This window comes from Enhydra lutris, unplaced genomic scaffold, assembly GCF_002288905.1.
Source record: "Enhydra lutris kenyoni isolate GAN:26980312 unplaced genomic scaffold, ASM228890v2 scaffoldscaffold21, whole genome shotgun sequence".
NCBI classification, from domain to species: domain Eukaryota; kingdom Metazoa; phylum Chordata; class Mammalia; order Carnivora; family Mustelidae; genus Enhydra; species Enhydra lutris.
Genome location: NW_019154105.1, coordinates 42,784,166 through 42,801,195, shown reverse-complemented (window position 1 = coordinate 42,801,195; position 17,030 = coordinate 42,784,166).

Sequence of the window (17,030 nt, the reverse complement as noted above, 5' to 3'; positions counted from 1 at the left end):
TTGTGAGATTAAGGGTCACTTATGGTTTGTCTCCCTCCCAATCCCATATTGTTTCATTTACTCTTCTCCTACCCCCTTAAACCACCATGTTGCATCTCCTCTCCCTTATATCAGGGAGATCATATGATAGTTGTCTTTCTCCGATTGACTTATTTTGCTAAGCATGATGCCCTCTAGTTCCATCCACGTCGTCGCAAATGGCAAGATTTCATTTCTTTTGATGGCTGCATAGTATTCCATTGTGTATATATACCACACCTTCTTTATCCATTCATCTGTTGATGGACATCTAGGTTCTTTCCATAGTTTGGCTATTGTAGACATTGCTGCTATAAACATTCGGGTGCACGTGCCTCTTCGGATCACTGTTTGTATCTTTTGGGTAAATACCCAGCAGTGCAATTGCTGGGTCATAGGGTAGTTCTATTTTCAACATTTTAAGAAACCTCCATGCTGTTTTCCAGAGTGGTTGCACCAGCTTGCATTCCCACCAACAGTGTAGGAGGGTTCCCCTTTCTCCGCATCCTCGCCAGCATCTGTCATTTCCTAACTTGTTAATTTTAGCCATTCTGACTGGTGTGAGGTGATATCTCATTGTGGTTTTGATTTGTATTTCCCTGATGCCGAGTAATATGGAGCACTTTTTCATGTGTCTGTTGCCCATCTGGATGTCTTCTTTGTAGAAATGTCTGTTCATGTCTTCTGCCCATTTCTTGATTGGATTCTTTGTTCTTTGGGTGTTGAGTTTGCTAAGTTCTTTATAGATTTTGGATACTAGCCCTTTATCCGATATGTCATTTGCAAATATCTTCTCCCATTCTGTCAGTTGTCTTTTGGTTTTGTTAACTGTTTCCTTTGCTGTGCAAAAGGACACACAAATTCTTTTGAATAAATACCAAGGCATGATTGTTGGATAGCATGACAGGAATAAGCTTAATTTCATAAGAAATCACCAAACTGTCTTCCAAAGTATCTGTTTCTTAGACTTTTGTAACAAATTTTATTTCTAAATTCAAAGTTAAAAAAAATAAAGAGGAAAGTGGACAAATCATTACACTATGATCAGAGTCATGAGGTAACACACAAGAAGTCACATGACAGTAGGCATCTACAGCAGAGAAATGTCAGATAAGCTAGGACAGAAGAATTTAGTACATTTGAGGAGGTGAAAGAAGATTTAGTATTGCTGGAGTTGGAGAAAAGGAAAGCACCATGAGAGACCATGGACTCTGAAAAACAATTTGAGGGTTTTGAAGGGGCGGAGGGTGGGAGGTTGGGGGAACCAGGTGGTGGGTATTAATACGAGAGGGCACGGATGCATGGAGCACTGGGTGCGGTGCAGTAACAATGAATACTGTTACGCTGAAAAGAAATAAAAAATTTAAAAAAATAAATAAATCAAGAAGGAGAATTCATTAGCTATTAAAACACAATTTTAATGAAAAATTCCAGGTTTCCTCCTTGAATTGAGTTTAACTATATATAGTTTAGTAATAGTAGTTTAACTATTTATATAACCTCTATTCACTAAACAACTAACAAATTTTCTCCTTACTCTACTCTGAAATGTTATCAAAAGAAATTATAGTTTCAGATAACAGTTTTTGAAGCAAACAAGCAAAATGTACTTTCATAACTTCTGTATTTTTTTTTCACCAATTACATTTTCAGTTCATTTACATTTTCACTCCTAATAGTAGTGGCATTCTGAATATGAAGACTGAATGCCTGTTACTTAAATATATTTAGCTTAGCATCTTATCATGGTGCACTTTACATTGAAATATCTTGATAATTAAAGTTTCAATGGGTGATTTCTTAAATTTATTAACTACATTATCATTTTATGTACATTTTAATTTACAACCTGAATTAGTAGCTTGTATTATTGTCATTAAGAAAAATAGAAAAAAAAATACTAGCAATTATAAGCAGTATGAGTTGATGTAAGCATTTTTGTTAGCCCTGAAGCAGTTCTGATAGTTTTATTGTCTTAATCAACTCAGTCAACTCTCTTTATTGCTCTTTGGAGGTGGTAGTTTTGAACACATGCTGGGGTGTTAGTTCACTGCTGCCAAATTAAAAATGATAATTCTCATGCGTGAAATAACTGTATGGACTAATGACAAAATATCTTTATAATGTGAGACACTGTTGCAGCAGGTGGCCAAACAATTATACACCATAACATAATATATCCCTAAAGTAAAGAAAAAAATAAAGACACTTTGATACAATCAAAGCAAAAGCATTAAGAAAAAAAAATGTATAGATAGGTATCATCAATAATTAATAGAAACTTAAGATTTACTATTTTATTTTAAATAGTAAAAATAAAGCATCTATCCTAATGTTTGATTACTCAGGTATTTATTGAAAGTATATTTATTATGCATGCAGGAGAAAAGTGAAAATATGATTAAAGAACCAAAATTGTCAGAGATCTTGACCTTGTGGAATTGATAATCATTTCTTAGGGGATTTACCTTGGGTAAGTGTACCATTGGGTAGAAAAATTCTGAAAATTAAGACTGATGATGGCAAATAAACTTCTGGAAAGAGTAACAGGGGAGGTAGGCGAAGTATAGATCATGAAATGTGTTTTATTCAAAACTTGACTTTAAAATTCATCTTGAAGGCTAAGATATTCACATAATAAGCTTATATTATTCTTGCAGCAAGATGGAGGATATGTTTGAGGAAAGCAGATAGATTGATTAGGAGTTTTTTGTAAAAATCCAGATTAAGTTTTAGTGTAGGCACTACAGAACTAATAGCTATGAATGGAGATCAGAGACCAGATTCAATTAATTTATAGAAATTAGATGTACATAGTTCTATGATAAGTTAGAGAAGGCATTAGAGTAAATAAATAAATAAACAAAATAAACAAAAAAGAAACTAAACCTGGGGCACTTGGTAGCTCAGTCAATTAAGCATCTGTCTTCTGCTCAGGTCATGATCCCAGGGTCCTGAGAATAAACCTGCATCAGGTTCCCTGCTCAGTGGGGAGACTACTTTTCCCTCTCCCCCTGCCTCTCCCCAGGCTTGTGCTTTCTTTCTCTTTCTTTCTCTCTCACTCACTCTCTTTCTCAAGAAATACATTAAAAAACAAAACAAAACAACAAACCAAAATTCTGGTGTAATCACCAGATATTTTATATATATATATAAAAAGGAAATGATCAAATACTTCCAAAAGGAAAATTCTTATTGAGGATAAGAAGTAAGTGTAATTTAGAAACTTATTTCTCAGAAAGAGTTCTAAGGACCAATAGCCATGGCATAACCTGGGAGTTTCAAACTCCCTAAAAACTTGTTGCATCAAAATTCATATTTCACACACTACTTAGGTAGTCCAAACTTACATATATGCTTTAGAACATATTACATTTGGGGCCACCAAGGTGGCTCAGTCATTTAAGCATCTGACTCTTGATTTTGGGTCAGGTCATGATCCCAGAGTCATGAGATGGAGCCCAAGGTAGGGGCTGAAATCAGAGATATAAATGTAAATATCAATAGAGAGCATAGAAAGGGAATATAAATTTGAGGAACATCAGGAGAGATAGTCATGGAAAGAACTAAAATTTTCTGAAGAAAATATTTAGAAAAAGGAAATAGATCTGTACTTTAATAGATTAATAGTATTACAATAGATTGGGTACTTTTTAACATTCAAAGAAAATTAGATGAAGAGACAATGTAAGAAGTTAAGAAGAAAGTCTCTAAAAGGAAATTGAGATTACAATAATGTCATATAATTCATTTCAAGGGGAAGGAAAGAGAATCTTAGTACGAATCATATTTTCACTTAAAGAGAATCTAATAAAGACCTCCTGGATATGACAATCAGAGACTTATTGGTCCACAATGTAGTTAAGTAAAATAGTAAAGTCAGAGAACACATCGCAACAGGTTGAGTGATCTGCAGGTGAGGAAGAGAATAAAGAAATTTCTTTGTGTCTTAAAAGAGAGATAAGATGGTAGTTAGGTATAGTAGGAAATCTATAAAATGGCCCCCCAGGATTTCTACCCTGGAACAATGCTCCTGTTGAGTGTGAGCTGGCTTTATTGAATGACTTTTAGGGAAGAATAGGTGGCTCCATTAATTAAGTGGCTGCCTTCAGCTAGGGTTATGATACCAGGCTCCTGGGATTGATCCCAACATCAGATATCCTGCTCAGTGGAGAGCCTGCTTCTTCCTCTCCTTCTGCCTGTCGCTCTGCCTACTTGTGCTCTCTATCTCTATGTCAAATAAATAAATATTTAAGAAATGGAAAAAAAAAAAGAATCACTTTTTTTTTTTTAAGATTTTATTTATTTATTTGACAGAGAGAGATCACAAGCAGGCAGAGAGGCAGGCAGAGAGAGAGAGGAGGAAGCAGGCTCCCCGCTGAGCAGAGAGCCCGATGCGGAGCTCTATCCCAGCACCCTGATAACATGACCCGAGCCGAAGGCAGCGGCTTAACCCACTGAGCCACCCAGGCGCCCCGAAAAGAATCACTTTTAATGAATAAAATTTGGCTGAGGTCATGAGATGTCAGTTTATGAGATTATATTACAAAAAGGCTCTAGTTTCCATTTTAGGCAACCCATCTGCCATTTTGTAAATTGCTAGTCAAATGAGTGAGCTTGGAAGCAGAATGTAGCACAGAGAATCCTCGAGATGCCTGCAGCCCTAACCAATAGCTCAACTGCAGACTCTTGAGAGACCAGAGATAGAAATATTCAGGCTGCACCCAAATTCCTGACCAATAGAAACTATCAGGTAACTAGTGATTTTTTTTTTCCTTTTAAGCCAGTAGGATTGGGGGTAATTTTTTGCAGCAATAGAAATTATTTTTTAAAGATTTTATTTATTTATTTGACAGGAAAATAGAGAGAGAAAGAAAGAGCACAAGCAAGGGAGCAGCAGGGAGAGGGAGAAGGAGAAGGAGAAGCAGGCTCCTTGCTGAGTAGGAAGCCCAATGCAGGGCTTGATTCCAGGACACCAGGATCATGACCTGTGCCAAAGGCAGTTGCTTCACCAACTGAGCCACCCAGGCGCTCCCAGCAATAATTATTAAAGGATAATAGTTATAATAGATACAGATAGTACAGATTTTGATACCTAGAATTGGGATGTTCCCCTCACGTTTAGGCGGAAGAGTCATTAGAACCAGATAGTGGTATTAAGGAGAGTGATCATAAAGGCATAAAAGTCCAGTGAACACACTTCCCAGAACGTAGGACTTTGAGGAGCCTGTGGATGGGTGAGGATACTATTGAAAGCTGAAGGACAGGCAATCATTTTTACATGTAGGAGAAATTTGATAAACATTGTCTTCTGCAGTTATGCAAAAAGCTGAACATATGACTAGTTGTCTACACAATCAACCTTCATAGATTTCAAAGCAGTGTTGAAGGTGCTGGCTAGTTTAATTTTGCTATTTAAAGTAAAGTTTGAGAGGAAAGAAATAATTTGAAAACAGAACTCAATAAAGATGCCAGGATTGATGGTTCTGGGGAAAAAAAAAATACAAGTGCTAAAATTAAGAAAAGGTTTCAGCAAAGATTAAATCCAGGGTACTACCAGGAAAATACGGTATGAAGCTGAAGCTGAAGGTGTGACTGAAATCTTTTATTAAGACCTCAGAAAGATCAAAAGTGTGCCTCAGAGTTCTGTTCAGTCACATAAAGGGCCCTTTAAAAAGATTAAGAGTGTGTTACCCAGGCCCTCTCAATCAAACAACAAGAGTCTTTATGAAGTGTAAGGCGTTACCCTCAGCCTTCTCAACAGGAGCCAAAGGTAGGGATGGACTTGTATCTAAGAGATTTGTTGGTGTGTCTTTTCTCTAATGGAAAGAACCCCAAAAAGATGTATGAAAGATCCACAAAGTCCTTTTAACACTTATATATGCAGGAACATTACTGAATTGAAGTGAAAAAGAGTTGTTTAGGCCCCCCAAACATCTATAGTCAGAAAGGTGCTCAGAGTAAGTCAGAGTAAGTGCTCAGAAGGCAAAGGATCTAGGAAGCTCAACCTCCCTCAGTCTGGCCTGACACAACCAGGGCCTTCTTCAAGTTGTACTGTAACCTTTTGTGAGAATCTGAGCAACAGGCACCTAGACAAGTCACACTGGATTTCTGAATTGCAAAAACTGAAATAATAATAAATAATAATGTGTATTGTTTTAAGTGGTTAAATTTTGGCATAATAGATAAGTTACTGGTAGAGAGGGAGATGGACATTAAACAGCATATTTGTATAGATGAGAATGTGTAGGAAAAACAACAGTATGGATGTTTGGATTAATCTTGGTTACAAGAAGTGGTATTTTTTTCCTGAGATAAAGAAGATGCAATTATTAATTTGGGGATAGAGTTCAAGAATATACTTTGTTGATAATTTCTATTTTCTTGAGAAAATAAGATATGAGGACTTCTGTTTAAAATAACAAATTTGAGTTCAAATAAAAGCAATCTGGAGGGAATCTGGGAATGACCAAGCCAGAGAATATACAAAAAACAGTCACAAAGTGCCAAAGGTGAAACATAAATTAGGGTTAATATATTTATACTACATGATGGATAGAATGGAAACTTTTAGGACAAATGGCTTACATGTAGCTTTAGAGAAAATGATGCATTACTTGACTGAAGAAGAATAGGAACCAGATAATTTTGGATATTGCCAAATATTGGAGTGATGAATTATGGGACCTATTCCAAACAAGAAAATGCATAAAACCCCAAGGGCTCAGCAGATTTGAAGGAAATGATGGGTTCTGATGCCTTATCTATTTGGATCTGGAGCGTAAGAAAAAGAAATAATATGATTGGAGACTGTAATTCTGAAGTTTGAGTGCCAGAGTTTGAAGTGCGTGGTCTAGCCATTATATAGTGCATGATATAGAGAAAAGGAAGTACACTTCAATGATACAGTATAATATGAGGCATAAATTTTATGGGTATGGCAAGCATGATTATAGATTATAAAGATGCACCCAAGTACTATAGATGATGACTAATCCCAGAGTTTAGAAAATATGTAGATTACAGTTCTGAAATATTTTATCTGCTCTGTAACTATACAGAGAAGCAGCAATATTTAGAACAATAGTTATAAGTATTAACAGATTAATGAGGCTGCCTAGATGCTAAAATATCCACATTTCACAATATAATCTGAGCACAAGAGAAATAATAAAAAATAATTTGTCAGATAATATTTACTATAAAAAGACAAAATAGTTTCTCTATGTTGTATCTTTCTAATCCTAATAATATATACTTTTTGAAATATAGATATGTTTTATCATTATGAAAGCAAAAGAGACAGAGAATTTGGAAAATGAAGAATTTAAATGCAACAATATCATTTATTTCTGCATTCAGAAATGAATTCTCTTGACATTATGAAATATTTTCATTTAGCCTTTCATTTACTCACAACCTTAAACCCAGAAATGCACAAATATACATACATAAATTATTATTGCATATTTGATTTCATATCCCACTTTAAATGATCAATTATGACAGTGATATTTAAATCTTAAATTATATTATTGATACTTTCTTACACTGCTATTTTTCTGTAGCTGAAATACTTCTTTTAATAATTTATAAGTTTTTCGTCAATAGCTTTACCCTAATTTACCTAACAATTCTATTTTATTATCAGAAATATGGATGTTTCTATTATTTTAATTTGAAAGTAATGTAAGCATCCTAATTTACACATCTTTAGGTGCAATACTATTTTTAGGCTAAATGGTAGAAATGTGTTTGTTAGATTATAGGGTATGATTTTTTTTTTCCTTTGAAGATAAAATGTAGGCTGCCAAATTGATATTATAAAAAGTTTTCCTTCGTATACTCTTAACCTTTGTAATGGTGATTTTTCTCAATTTGTCCTGACCATTATTGAGTATATAGAGTATATATAGTGCTGTTATCTGGTACCATAATTACCAGTGGCTTTTACTTAAATAGAAAAAATAATAGCTGTAGTAAGAATCACAGGCAAATGAATTGAGTTGAACTCACAGCATTATTAAACTACACGTTAAATTTTGAAACAGTGTATGTGTCACCCTTCATGTCTAATGCCAGGGCTTGTTTTCTGCAGGACAGGCTGTTGGAAAGCGAAGATGAATGTGAAGTGGGGAGAACAAGAACTACTGGAACCCCATAAGCAAATGTAGGAACCCACGTAAGGACTGCACCCCGTGTCAATTCTTGCTAACTTGATGTGGATGTTCTACAAGAGAAGCTAACATATCCTTCTCAGAGCTAAACACACACTTGACCCAGGAATCAGTCTGAAGGATTGGAGAAGGTCGAACGGTCAGTCACGAGCTGAACTCCGTGCCCACAAGGTAAGTCATCAAATGACTGACAGTGTGAGTCAGCTACAAAAGTGCCTGGTAACTCTGACCTGATCTTTGCAGCATAAAAAAGCAAGATGGCTGCTGCTTTCTGACAACGCTCTAAACCTAGCTCAAAAATCTTTCTTTTGGCTTACCTAACCAAAAACATACGGGAAGGAGAATTCTGGGAAACCGAATTCAGCCGGGCAAAGTTGACATGTATACAGCCATCGCATACACCCACGGTATTTTTTTCCAGATCATTACTATGTTCTTAACATTATTACTTTCTTACATAAAGCATACTTTCTTTGACTTCAAATTTTTATTTAAAGGATGTACTTAATAACACTTAAAAATAATTTGAATACAGAATGTTCCTAGACGTTTAAAATATACATTGCCCAATATTTTATAATTTTCTTGTCCTCTTCTCCAAATGACATCAGTGATTTTTTTAAATTTGACATTATTAAGTTATATGAAATGACTTAATTTGTTTTCACAGAAATAACAATGCTCTTTCTTTTTCATTTACATTTTATAAGTGTTTGTGATTATTAAATAAATGAAGCATTTGTTAGAAAATGTGCCACCAGACTAAATAGACCTGGGAACAATACAACAGAACATTGTTAAGCACACAATTCTTTTGGTGGGAGAAGTTCATGACCATAATTGAGAGTAACCTACTAATCGCTAATTTTCAGTCTGCCTTGGGCACTATGGTCAATATATTTCATGGATGAAAAGGAGACATTGGCTAGTGCGTTGTTTTTATTAAACAGAGATATTTGAAGAAAACAATTCCAAATGTATACCAGCTGCCATAACTAAATAATCCTTTTTAAAAATATACACATGTGTATATAGACACACTTACATTTATAAATATGCACACTAATGCATGTAGAAAGATAGACAAATACATAGATGCATTGAAAATTAGAATGAAAGGCCACACACTCTATCTATAGGTATATAGTATGGGGAGCTGGCTCATACTGGCTTACAAAAGCAATTTTTCCCAAATCCACATTAGGTCTCATCATGTGAGTGGCTTCATATGAGCCATAGTGGGAATATTTACCCTATGAAATTGGTAAATACTATAAATATGGGCTTGGGGGAGATTCACTGTAGGGGAAAAGCCAGTTCTCAAACTTTTACCAGCAAACCACCTGTTACGTGTATGTGTATACAGATATGCACAAACACACACTCTCAACTATTTTAGAACTTTTGCAATATAGGGATGCCTAGGTGGCTCAGTTGGTTAAGTGTGTGCCTTTGCCTCAGGTCATGATCCCAAGATCCTGGGATCAAGCCCACCAACAGGATCTCTGCTCTGTGGGAGCCTGCCTCTCCCTCTGCCTCTGCCCCATCCCCTGCTCCTGTGCTCTCGCTCTCTTGCTCTCTCTCTCTCTGACAAAAAAAAAAAAAAAATAAAAATAAAAAAAAAAAAAAAAAGGATTACTGTATATATGATGAAACATTTCATTATTTTAAACCACCATTGCCTGGTAAACTATATTTGTTTCTATGATGTAGTTTTATCATGTTTACATATGGCCTATAATAAATACTGTTATATAATTGTAATTCCCTCAGGCTTCTTTTCCCATTGGTGTGGTATAAATAATGGTATGTCTCATGATCAGCGGTATTATATGTTTGACATTTTATGCAATAAGACACATGTAGTCTATGGTTAATCATTCTATTTTTGCTGAATTTTTAGTTTCCAGGTTTTCACAGTTACAGATGCTACAGTGAATTTATTATTAGTATACATTTCTCATTTGGTCATCTGTCAGGGATCTATCAATAAGGCTCAGATAGCAGGGACCTATCAATAAGGCTCAGATGGAAATTGTCCTGGCCAACCTTAGCAGAAGCAGACCAGAGTTGAGGTCCCACACATGGCAGGACTCTATTCAGGACCCAATGGGGATGGAACTGAAAGCCAAAGCATCTATCACTGACAGTCCAGAAGTCCCTGGTGTCTGAGTCCAAAAAGTAAGCTTCTACCCATCTGGTAGTACCTGGAGTCAACTTCACCTGCGCACTCATAGAGGCAAACCCAAGGAAGGACCAGCAGGGTGCCCAGGGCAAAGAGGCCATTCTTTCACACTTTTCCACCAACCCAATGGCTGCCTCCAACATGACGATCTACACATTTAACAGGGCGAACATGGGACAGGGTGAAGCTGGGTGTGGGCATTATTGCTAAGTACCTGGACAATGTCTATCTTCATCTCAAGGAGGAGAGGTACTGAAAGACCAAACTATAGAGCAAGGTGTTCCAGGAGTGTGTTAACTGCCTGGAAGAGACCCGTGAGTTTTTTGAGGCCATTGGTTTCCAAAAGGCAGTGCTTCCCAATTAATAGGGCACCTCAGAGTTCTACTGTCTGAGGCAAGTCACCCTGGCCCAGCACCAGAACCTGGAGAGGGACAGGGAGCAGGGGCTGGAGGGGAGCCAGAGGCAACCAAACTGAGCCAGAGGCAACCAAACAGTCCTGGCTGTTCAGCCCTTGGCTCCAGACCGCCCAGTTCCTTCTGCCCTGGGGATTCCTTCCACCTCACAACAGACTTGATCTAGCAGGAGCAGAGGTTCAGCTCTGAGGTAGTGGAGCTGTAGGGTGCTGCTGCCCAAAACCAGGAGGGAGAAGGAAGATGAAAAGAGATGTGAAAATGCACCTACAAGCTGCTGTGTATCAGCTTCATTGAAGGCTGCCTCCTCTAGGGGGCCTCCTGTGCCTGGGAGCAGGTGGAGTCAGTACTGTACAGATTCCTCCTTGAGCCCTGCAGAATGACTGGATGCCTTTCAAGCTGCTAGCTCCAGGAGGGCAGAAATTGTCGCAGGATGAGAACCTTGCCGTTAATGAGTGTGAACTGGTGCCTTCAGTCCTCCTGACTTTCTCCTGGGACACAACTGGGCTAGAGGACATGAAGGTCGTGGGGCCAAACCACACTCATCTATCTTGAAGCTCAAACTTCTGTGGGGCATTAAGAAGCTCTCTGAAATAAAAGCAGGGTAGGCCTCACAATAAATGCATAAATACTAAAATAAAATAAAATAAAAATATTACTAATAATATATTCATTATGAGGCTATAACTGAGGGCTAGATTTAAATGAGTAGACAGAAAAAAATAGAATTAGTAGTTCCTGGGTGTTTTCTTTCTAAATCTTATTAGGTAACACCAATTTTTCAGGCTAAAAAATAAATATTATCAGATATGGCTGCAACAGTGCATATTAACATTATACTTAGTTTCTACACAAAATTTGTGTTAGTGAATTTTTGTTTCTTATTATAAAAAGCGTTGGAAAAGATTGTTGAATAAAATAGGGTGGAGTTTACAATATTTTAGGGACTGAAGAGCAATGTATAAGAATAAGAAATATATATCATGCATATATAAGAATATAATATTCATAGAAGAATAAGAAATATATATCATGTCACAAATAAGAATACATATCATGTCAAAACGATAATTAAAGTGTTGCAATTTAGAGTGAGATAGCAGCAACTAATTTAAATTGGTGGGATTCTAAGATGAGTAAGAAGGAATCAATGAATCAAAGCATGAAGGAAGCATATTTTCTATCTGGAGTCCCTAATATATGAGATAGTATTCATGTTAAGGGTATGATAAGAAGGCCAGTATGGCTGGAACATAGTAGAAGAGTAGGAGAATAATATAACATGAGATCAGGCTAATATGAATGAGACCAGAAAAAAGAGTTGGGATTTTATTCTAAGAGTAGGAAAGCCGTTGGAAGGTTTTTATAGAGAGCAAATATGTGGGCATTTAAATTATCACCCTGGTTGCTAAACAAAGAAAAGGTAGTAGGGAATCAAAAGTCAAAAAGGGAAGCCAGTTAATTTCGAACTGCCGTAGCAAAATACCGTAGACTGGACGGCTTACCCAGAAATTTGTTTCTTACAGTTTTCGGGACTAGGAAGCCCAAGGTCAAGGAGCCAGCATGGTCAGGTTCTGGGAGAGGTCTCCGTCTGGCTTGCAGATAGTGCACTCCTGGCTGTGTCCCCCAGGGCTGGGAGAGTAGTAAGCAAGCTGATTGCTCTCTTCTTATAAAGTGCTAATCCCTTCATGAGGGCTCCACCCTCATGACCTCATCTAAACCAAATTATCTCCCAAAGGCCTATGTCTAAATATCATCACGTTGAGGGTTAGAGCTTGAACATATGACTGGGACAGGGTGAGGGTAGGAGAGAACAGGAGAAAATTCAGTCCATACCACTGAAAACAATTGCAATGGTGTGGGTGAGAACAGATGATGCTAAATATGAACAACTACTCAAATAATTTTAGCTGGGAAAGGGAATGGAAAAAAAAAATAAAAATGGGGATATAGCTAAGGGGAGAGTGAGGCCAGAAGATATTTTTATCTTAATTGGAGATAATAGTACATATTTATATACTGATGGAAATTATGGCATGGAGGAGAAGAAATCAAAGATGCATGAAAGAGAATAATCAAAGGGCATATGTGGAGAAGGCAAAAATAGATGGGATCCAGAGCAAAGCAGATGCCATTGACAGGAACAGGGCACAGATCTGTAGAAATAGGGCTGAAAGCAGAGGATATATATGTAGATGGATGGAGACCAGAGATCTGGTGTGAGGGTGAGAGATTTCCCAAAGGATAGTCACATAGTACCTTTCCGTAACTGTAGAGAGTTTCATTGTACTGCTCTAACACAAATGATTTCTATCATCCTAAGATTATAGAAATATTCTCTTCCATTTTCTCCTTTTATGTATTTTTATTTTAAATCTGAAAGTTATTCTTATACTTGATATATATTAGTAATTAATGTTTTCCCCCCAAATTAGCCAATTATTTTTAATCCGTGTATTAAAACCCTCATCCTTTCCCTACTTCATTAAAATTTCAACTTAATTATATACAATGCCACTCTTCTGTATGTGCATAGGTTGCATTTATATCATATATGAAATATGTAAATATATATATTAATATCTGCTGTTAGGTTGGACAAAAATTTTAACCCAGATGTTAGCTGCTAAATAAAATCTCAATGAAATTGATTTGAACACTGTTCCACAGCAGGGACGTTATTCTATCTCCATAACTTGCAGCTTCTTGATTTGGGTGTTGCATCATGTTCATCTTCACAGTTACCTCTGCCTAAGACTTGGTGCTTCTATTTTCTTTCGATTCTCTGTTCAACATCATTTGCTTTTGTTTTAGTTTTATATATATATACACATACGTATATATACGTATGTGTATATATATATACATATATATGTATATATACGTAAAATATTCATATTATATATTTATGTATTTATAATATATTTATATAATGTATATACATTCCCTTGTAATGATGTAGTAATGGGATACAACTTTCTTCTCATGTGTGGTCAAAGAGAGAAGATTGTTTGGGTTGGAAGGAGGAAGCACAGTGTTTTGCATCTCAGCCAAATTCAGTATTTCACAATATAAAGATCTATCACATCAGAGTTTTGTTTGGATATACAGTCTTTTACATTTCCTTACAAGCCTGTCTGTCCACTTCTCAGAAGGAAAGCCAAAAAACATAGGCTTTCCCAATTTTGTCTTCAGAGGAACTTTCTTGGTCTTTTTAATGGGTCTTTTTTTCTTATATATTACATAGTAATTTTATTTTTTCTTCCATATCCGTGTTGAATACATTACTACTTTTAAGAGGCTTAATCAAAGGTAAAGAATGAGTAATGAGGTAGGTGTGGCAAGACAATTTGGTGGCATAAGAGATGGATCATGAAAGACCTGAATGAAAAGACCATCAACAGAAAAGAGCAAAAATAAATAAATAAATAAATAAATAAATAAGACTGGAAAGAGCAAATTGTGGAGAGAAGAAATACTTCCTATATTTTCAGAAAATAGCCATGTGTAATGATATAAATTATTGTTTTGTTTCTAGGTATGCTGCATTTATTTACAAGAAAATATAAAAAAACAAACACAGAAAATGTCTTCTAAAATCAAAGCAGGTGAACATTGCAATTGTGGGTTTGGAGAGAAAGATTTCTATTTATTATATCATCTTTGCCTAAAAGCAGCATGCTTGGGAGAGTTGAATCAAGATGATTACTGTCAGTGATGTCAAAAGGAGCAGAGATGAGGGACAGCAAGGAAAATTCAAAACATGACAAGGGTGCATTGTGTAAGTGGCCGCTCTGTTGATTCCTTTACATTAAAAGCACCAACTTAATGGAATATCCAATCGAAATACAATCTGAAAGAGAAAACCATGTCCTAGTTACCTCTAAATCAAAGACTTTTAACTATAACCTTAGAAAGTCTTACTCAGGGACAAGGCTAACTGAAACAACTAATTCTCTCCTGCCAAATGAGAATATCCCAAGCTCTCGAAAGGTGGTAACAAAAGGTTCAAACAAGAGCTTCTGAGTCTGTAAGTTTCTAAGTATAATGAACAACTAATTTCAGAGTCAGTAAGCCTAGCTTCACTAATTTATATACATGCTAATTATTTATTCTTCCCAATGCATCTTTAGTTGGAAGTGCAAAGAAATAATTTAAAATTTGGTCTCAGTGGGGAGAAAAATCTCTAATGACTCTAGTAAGTTTCTTGTCATTCTATATTGAATTTGTTTTCAAATTTCAAATATTCCTTACATATCTGAAATCAATCACTTATTTGGAGCAATCAAGAAAGACATCTCTCAAATGATTTCCCTTTCATGTGTTTCCTGATCCAAATTTCCTCTGTTGAATTATTTTAAAATGGATTTTGAAAATAATAATAACCATTATTATTGTTAATTCCACTTATAATATGCCTTAGGTGGGATTTACCTATTTTTAGCTTCTATTTTCCACAAATACAGGGTGAAGGTGGTATATCCATTGTTTTGCATTTAAACACCCGAGCAAACATATTCATTATCTTTTTTTTTTTTTTGCTGTAGACAAAACCATGAAATTGAATGCTTTAAGAGATTATTATTCATTTTACAAAAGATCAGTGCTATTCAGTGTACTTTTGCATATATCAAATGTGCAAAGTTACAAGGTACAGTTGAAGATTTTATTCTCCAATCTGGGAGATGATTTACAATTTTTTAAACCCACCCCCAACTCACACACACACACATAAAATATTCAAAGTGTGTATTGTGTTTAGTTTAATATTTTAAGTACTGATATATATTTTTTTATAACCTGTATTTTTAATGCCATTTTAAATGCATGGAGGAAAACAACATCTGTTTACTATCCTTATTTTAAACTTTATATAGATAGTTAAAAAAATCTTAAATCTGCACAAGGTATTCTCAATTATAGTAACATTGGGCATGTATGACAGAGGTGTTCAACTGCTTACATTTTCACACAAATGTGGGAATGGAAGCCTGAGGCAATGTGAATAGCAGCTCTTCAGACTTCAAAGGATCTGTGAAGGATTCTTGCTCTGCTCTTGCCATCATGAATTGGCCTATGCTTGGGGAGCAATTAAAATTAAATAGCCTCTGAACAGCAAAACGTGAAAAGCCCTAGTTCTGAGTATGAGCATACTCTATCACAGTAGTGGCAAAGGAAAAGTGTTAAGAAAAAGCAAAATAACAGAACAGAGAGGGACATGGCATTTTGTGTTTAGACTGTATATTATCCAGGCAGCATTTAACTGTAAGCATGTATCTTCATGTTTCCTACTCTTTTAGAATAAATACGTATATGTGATGTATTTACATGTATATAGGCACACACACGTATACAAATAATCATTAGTGCATTATTGCAAGATCAATGCATCCTTGGAAAGTAATCCTTTAAAAATGTTAAGCAGTTCTACTTCCTCACTACAGCACTGTAAAGAAATTCCTGGGTGGCTCAGTTGGTTAAGTGTCAGACTCTTGATTTTGGCTCAGATCATGATCTCAGGGTGGTGAGATGGAGCCCTCTGTCAGGCTCTGTAGTGGGCATGGAGCCTGCTTAAGATTCTCTCTCTCTCTCCCTTTGATCCTCCCCACTCTAAAAAAAGAAAAAAAGAAAGAAACCCCTTAGATTAGTCACAAAATTTTAAGATGTCTATGAAAAGTACAATAAATTTTCACTTTCTTTGAGATCACATGTATTAGCATGGATAGTGCGTTCCCCTTCACCATAGTAAGTGATAAAGTTAGCTCTGCCCTATCAAGAGTTTGAAATGGTGGTATATTCATGATGCCAGCATTCAGTAGTTGATGTATATTTAATAAACTGAAAGGCAAAAGCAATTAAGAGTGGCTGGAGTAGGAAATATGAGCTTAGGTCCATGAGACAGTTATTGCTCAACAACTTAAGGGGAAATAAAATGACATGATGGTCAACCCAATAAACATATATAGGATTTAATATCATAACTTTCACACACCAATGAAATATTTACATGACCTCACCTACAGTGCTGTAGTCTAATTTTCTCTAAGTCATGAATTTTACAATTTTGTCAGACTGTATCTAGAATGGAAATGTATTCCTCTTAACTCCAGCCCAACTCAAATATACAAATTCAAAAACAGAAAAGAGGTTTAAGAAGAGGAGGTGGAGAAGAAGAGAAGTTACAAATGATGAAGAAAAAACTTATACCTGGTTGTCTAGGAAAATGGAAAGTGCTAAAAT